Raw genomic sequence first — 7,103 nt, 5'->3', positions numbered from 1 at the left:
TCCCGGTGACTCAGGCTGCAGCTAACACTCCAGGCTCGAAACCAGCAGCTAAACCCATGGCTGTTGCTACCAGCACTAGAAGTGGGAAATGCACGGACAAGACCAATCGACCAGGGGATGATGATGATGATGATGATGAAGGAGAAGGAACCTCAATGCCTCCTGACATAAAATCAGGAGTCAAAGCAGCAGGTGCAAGATCAGATGAGTCCTTTTCCGTGAAGGACCTTCGTGGCCTACGGAAGGATTACACTCGAAGGTCTGATGAATCCATAATTAGTTGGCTTGTCCGTCTCTGGGATGCTGCAGGCGAGGCTACAATTCTGGATGGCACTGAAGCCAGGCATTTGGGATCCCTGTCACAGGATACTGTCATAGACCAAGGAATGATGAGGGGGGCTAACCCTCACAGCCTCTGGGAACGGGTCCTAAGAAGCGTAGCAGAAAGATACCTGTGTGCAGAAGATCTCTATATGCAGCAAACTCAGTGGAAGACAATAGAGCAAGGGATCCAACGCTTGAGAGAAATGGCTGTGGCAGAAATTATCTTCTCAGATGATGTAACAACCAGGAACCCAGACTTAGTACCATGCACGTCTGTGATGTGGCGAAAACTCGTACGACTTGGGCCACACGAATATGCTTCTGCCTTAGCCATCATGAAGAGGGATGAGAGGGATGAGACGGTGCTTGACATGGCAAGGAAGCTCCGAGCATATGCAGATGCTGTACATGGCCCGACACATGCCAGAATCGCAGCGGTAGAAACACGTCTGCAGAACTTAGAGGATAAGATAGAGGAGAACCATAAGAAGCTTAGAGAGGAGATTAAAGAAGACCTTCTCCAAATTTCAGCAGTACAGATCCGAGGTTCTGGTCTCCAAGGCAGACGTTTCCCAGATGGCGAGAGAAGGTACACCCCACGAGCCGAGCTGTGGTTCTACCTGTGTGATTGTGGGGAGGACATGAGAAGGTGGCATAGGAAACCTACTGCTGTTCTGGCACGACGGGTGCGTGAACTGAAGGAAGCCACCAGGAGGAAAGCAGCTCCAGTTGCCCGTAGCCGACCGACCAGGTATGATGATGATGACATGTCTGATCCTCTCGAAGGAACATCCAAAACATACGCCCAGGGAAAGAAGGATAACCAGGCTTAGAGGGGCCCTGCCTCTAGCCAGGTAGAGGCCAGGGAAAATCGTGCTTTCTGGTCTTTGTGGATTCGTTGGCCTGGCACTTCGGAGCCACAAGAGTACAAAGCTTTGGTCGATACTGGTGCGCAGTGCACATTAATCCCATCAAGACATGTGGGGACAGAGTCGGTTTCTATTGCTGGTGTGACAGGAGGATCCCAGGATTTCACTTTGGTGGAAGCTGATGTGAGCCTAACGGGAAATGAGTGGAAGAAGCATCCTATTGTGACTGGCCCAGAGGCCCCATGTATTTTGGGCATAGACTACCTTCGGAGTGGGTACTTCAAAGACCCAAAAGGACTCAGATGGGCATTTGGAATAGCTGCTGTAGAGACAGAGGGCATCCAGCAATTGAACACCTTGCCTGGGTTGTCTGAGAATCCATCTGCAGTAGGATGCCTGACGGGAGAAGAGCAACAAGTGCCAATTGCTACTTCCATAGTGCATCGACGGCAGTATAGGACCACTCGAGATGCCGTGATCCCCATCCATAAGATGATCCGAGAGCTGGAGAGCCAAGGGGTGGTCAGCAAGACCCACTCACCCTTCAACAGCTCCATTTGGCCTGTGCGAAAATCTGAAGGAGAATGGAGATTGACTGTGGACTACCGTGCATTGAATGAAGTGACTCCACCACTGAGTGCTGCCGTGCCAGACATATTAGAGCTCCAGTATGAGCTAGAGTCCAAGGCAGCAAAGTGGTATGCCGCTATAGACATTGCCAATGCATTTTTCTCCATTCCTCTGGCAGCAGAATGCAGGCCTCAGTTTGCCTTCACATGGAGGGGAGTGCAGTACACCTGGAACCGACTGCCCCAGGGGTGGAAGCACAGCCCTACCATCTGCCATGGACTGATCCAGACTGCACTAGAAAGGGGAGAGGCTCCGGAACATCTGCAGTATATTGATGACATCATTGTGTGGGGGAACACAGCTGCGGAAGTGTTCGAGAAAGGGAAGGAAATCATCCAGATCCTCCTGGGAGCTGGTTTCGCCATTAAAAAGAGTAAAGTAAAGGGACCAGCTCGTGAGATTCAATTCCTGGGAGTGAAGTGGCGAGATGGACGGCGTCAGATTCCTACAGATGTCATCAACAAGATCACAGCAATGTCTCCACCCACCAATAAGAAAGAGACACAAGCTTTCTTGGGTGCAATAGGTTTTTGGAGGATGCATATTCCTGAGTACAGTCAGATCGTGAGCCCTCTTTACCTGGTCACCCGCAAGAAGAACAAGTTCCAGTGGGGCCCTGAGCAGCAACAAGCCTTTGTCCAGATCAAGCAGGAGATTGCCCATGCAGTAGCCCTTGGCCCGGTCAGGACAGGACCAGAGGTAAAGAACATGCTCTACTCTGCAGCCGGGAACCATGGCTTGTCCTGGAGCCTTTGGCAGAAGGTGCCTGAGGAGACTCGGGGTCGACCACTGGGATTTTGGAGTCGAAGCTACAGAGGGTCTGAAGCCAACTATACTCCAACAGAGAAAGAAATCCTGGCTGCCTATGAAGGAGTCCAGGCTGCCTCGGAGGTAATAGGCACTGAAGCACAACTCCTCCTGGCACCCCGACTACCGGTGCTGGGGTGGATGTTCAAAGGCAAGGTTCCTTCCACTCACCATGCCACCAGTGCTACATGGAGCAAGTGGATTGCTCTCATCACTCAGCGCGCCCATATAGGTAAACTGAATCGCCCTGGGATTTTGGAGGTCATTACAAATTGGCCCGAAGGTGAGAATTTTGCTGTCACAGATGAAGAGGAACAAGAACCAGTGACACGTGCTGAAGAGGCCCCTCCCTATAACCAACTGCCACCAGAGGAAACACGCTACGCTCTTTTCACTGACGGTTCCTGTCGCATCGTAGGGATGAACCGGAAGTGGAAAGCAGCCGTATGGAGCCCCACACGACAGGTTGCACAAGCTACCGAAGGAGAAGGTGGATCAAGCCAACTTGCAGAACTCAAAGCTGTTCAACTGGCCCTGGACATTGCTGAGAGAGAGAAGTGGCCAAAGCTCTACCTCTACACTGATTCATGGATGGTAGCCAATGCTCTGTGGGGATGGCTGGAGAGGTGGAAAAAGGCTAACTGGCAACATAGAGGGAAACCAATTTGGGCTGCTGATGAGTGGAAAGACATTGCTACCAGGGTAGGGAGGCTACCTGTGAAAGTCCGCCATGTAGATGCCCATGTACCCAAGAGTAGGGCCAATGAGGAGCACCAGAACAATGAGCAGGTAGACCAAGCTGCAAAGATAGGGGTGTCCAAAATAGACCTAGATTGGGAACATAAGGGAGAGTTATTCCTAGCTAGATGGGCCCATGATGCCTCAGGCCACCAGGGCAGAGATGCCACCTATAAATGGGCACAAGACCGAGGGGTGGATCTAACCATGGACAGTATTTCTCAGGTTATCCATGACTGTGAGACGTGTGCTGCCATCAAGCAGGCCAAGCGAGTGAAGCCCCTCTGGTACGGTGGGCGGTGGTCCAAGTACAAGTATGGGGAGGCCTGGCAGATTGACTACATCACACTGCCCCAGACACGCCAGGGCAAGCGCTACGTGCTGACCATGGTGGAAGCCACCACTGGATGGTTGGAAACCTACCCTGTGTCTCATGCCACAGCCCGGAACACCATCCTGGGCCTTGAAAAGCAAGTCCTGTGGAGACATGGCACCCCTGAGAGGATCGAGTCAGACAACGGAACTCATTTCAAGAACAGCCTTATCAACACCTGGGCTAGGGAACATGGCATTGAGTGGGTGTATCATATCCCCTACCATGCACCAGCTGCAGGGAAAGTGGAGAGGTACAATGGACTACTAAAAACCCAGGTGAAAGCTTTGGGTGGGGGATCTTTCAAGAATTGGGAGCAGCATTTAGCAAAGGCCACCTGGTTAGTCAACACCCGAGGTTCCACCAACCGAGCAGGTCCTGCCCAGTCTGAGTCCCTGAATGTAATAGAAGGAGACAAAGTCCCAGTGGTACATATCAGAGGTTTGTTAGGGAAGACTGTATGGATCAACTCTGCCTCGAGTAGAGACAAACCCATTCGTGGGGTTGTCTTTGCTCAGGGACCAGGTTGCACGTGGTGGATAATGCAAAGAGATGGAACAACACGATGTGTACCTCAGGGAGATCTGATTGTGGGATAGAATGATATGCAATATCACAGTTCATTGGATGTTACTGCCATTGTCTGTACATTAAACCATACAGACATGAGATAGAAGGAAATGTGTAAGAGTTGAAGGTCTGGGCAAGTGGAAGATGGAGAAGGAAATGTGAAAGTGTCGAAGGTCTGAGCAAGTGATAGATGGAGCTTTAAGTTACTAAAGTGAAAAGGGGGGATCCTGCAGCTCTGTAATATAGGGCCTGGATTCAGTGGTCCAGTGTGGGGATGTGATGAAGGCATGATGGGTATTGCTTGTAATTTTGGGGAAACAGATCGAAACTTTGTGTGAATAATGCATGATGTGTTGTAATATGTTGATGATATGGGGATAAGGGGTGGAATGTCCTGGGGTGACGTTATGATGCTTGTATCCCCATTCATCTGTTCTGTGCCTTTAAGACTGGCTCTGAAAAGTGGAAGTTTTGTTTGGGTTTCCCTTATCAGGACACAGAGACAAGGCAGTACTTAGGGCTGTTTTCACTTCTAGCTCACAGCTCGCTGCTTTTGCTTGCTTGCTTTTCTGCTCTTGCTTCTGCTCTCGCTTTTGCTTCTGCTTATTAGCTAGTTTAGCTAAACAGTCCAAATTCCTTCCCGGACTGTTTCTCCTCTCCTGTTCCTGTGACCATCTCGAACCTGCTCCGGACTGGGACCCGGGAACACCGAAGGTTTGGCTGCAGCAGCTGGCCCAGCGCCGGAGGGACTGAGAACAGAGCAACCACCCCCGAAAGAGACTTTCTGATTTTGTCATCTTTCTCAGAGCGGTGTCAGCTGGTATTGTTCATTTTGTGTGCGGGGGGGGTGCTGTGCCAGTCAAATAAACAGGTTCTTTCCACCTCTCTCCGAGGAATTTTTTCCCGAACCGGTTGGGGGGAGGGGCCGTGTGGGTTTTGCTTTCTGGAGGGGCCCTCCTTTGCAGATTCTCTAACAAATTTGCCCTAAACCAGGACACCCTGGCAGATGGGGCAGCTCCATTCTGTCCCCATGGCCATGTCTGTCTGTCCCAGCAGGAGGGAAGAGCTGAGGACCATGAGCTGCTCTCATTGGCAATCTTGCTTGGCCAGAGCCCAAGCTCCAGCCAGAGTGGTCCAGGCTCTGTCAGTGCCCAAATAGAAGCAGAAAGGGATGTTGTATCACAATCCATTCCTTGGTGAAGGAGGTCCATAGCAGCCTCAAGAGGCACCTCAGACACTAAACAGTCAAGGCAGTAACATATGGACAGGACATAGATGGCAGTTCATGGCTGGGAGAGCATTCGTAGACATATCCAAGGACAAATTTCTCAGGAACTCTCCACAGCTCTGGGATCTGCCCATCAGCTCTGTCAGAAGCTTCAGCAGAACAACCAAAGTCCTAAAAAGCAGCTTCCAGACACTTTTCCTACCATCCTGCCTGAGTAGCCAGGTTGCTTGCTGCAAAACATTCTTTTTCTCCTCTTCCCCAATGCCCTGTGGACACTTGCAGCCAAAATAAAAAGCTCCTGGCCCTCTGTGTGATGTGATAATACAGTTTTTATATTTCCATGCTGGGATGAAAGAAAGCTGTGCTATGGGTCAGGAGAGGCCAGGACCCACTTGGCCTTCTTGCAGGCTGAGGTGGTCCCAGCAGACATCCTGCTGCTCTTTTGGGGAATGTGTGAGGGGGAGTGGAGGGGGTGACAGAGAGGCCGAGATCATAGAGTGGAAACTCAGCTCCAGAGTGGCAGTGCAGACTCTCCCTGCTGAATGCCTGCTGGGGCTGACAAAGAAGGAAAATGCCCCAATAACAGCCCAGTGGCACTGTGTCTCAGGGACTGGTACAGGGAGGTGACAACAAACAGCATCATGGCCCGGTCTCACAGCTTCTAGGCAGCAGTGACAGAGGGGCCTCATGTGCCAGAGGTTTCAGAAAGGCTGTCTTCTCAAAAGGCCACTCTGAAACCCCTCTCTTTGCCTCTTGGGTTTGTGAATGCTTTTGCCAGCCACAGCATCCTGGGGTAACGCGTTCCACGATTTCATTAAGCACTCCTTGAAAAGCACCTCCCATTGTTCAACTGAGCTGCCAGCCTGGTCATTCCAGAGGTGCTGCCTTGGTGGAGAGAAAAATCAATCTTCTGCCTTCCAGGGAGCTGAAGGAGAAGGGACTCTTCACCATCCAACACCTGGCTGGGTCCCATTCAGAGGTCCTGCTTTGTAGACTTGGTGAGGTTTGCTTGGCAGTTACCAGCGAGGTGAGAACATTGTTCTGAATTGTCCCCCATACTTCATACACGGTGTGTAGAGTAGGTATGTTCTTGTTCATCTCCATGTGTGTTCAGGGTCTGCCTTCATTTCTGGTTTTAGACCTGATATTTCCAATGTCTGTCAGCTGTCTGTAGGATTTGTGGGTCCATGCAGCTCTATTTACTGGCAGGTCGGGTATCTGACACTCATCTTTGAGTGTGGTGCCTTTATAATGCAATGTGCAAATGCAGAAACTGAGACACTAATGATGTTATTTGCCAGAGTCCCAATCTCTGCCCAAGTTGTAATTCAACTCTGCAAATTATTCTGTAGACCTGAGCCTGTGTTTTCTATTTTCTGGCTGAGTGCTTCAACTGCTGGTGTTGCTTTTTTGAACAGGAGCACCTGACTCTTATCTTTATCACTTGTGCCTTTATGATTTGAGAGCATTCTTTGCTTTAATTTTCTAGTAAAAGGGCCTGAAATCAAAGCTCTGGACATTTTAGAAGGGTTAAGTACAACACTTAACGAAATTTTTATTTTAG

This window comes from Melozone crissalis, unplaced genomic scaffold, assembly GCF_028551555.1.
Source record: "Melozone crissalis strain CALT ecotype California unplaced genomic scaffold, PUWL_Pcris_2 ptg000095l_1, whole genome shotgun sequence".
Classification (NCBI taxonomy): domain Eukaryota; kingdom Metazoa; phylum Chordata; class Aves; order Passeriformes; family Passerellidae; genus Melozone; species Melozone crissalis.
Note: the sequence above shows the minus strand (reverse complement) of the source record.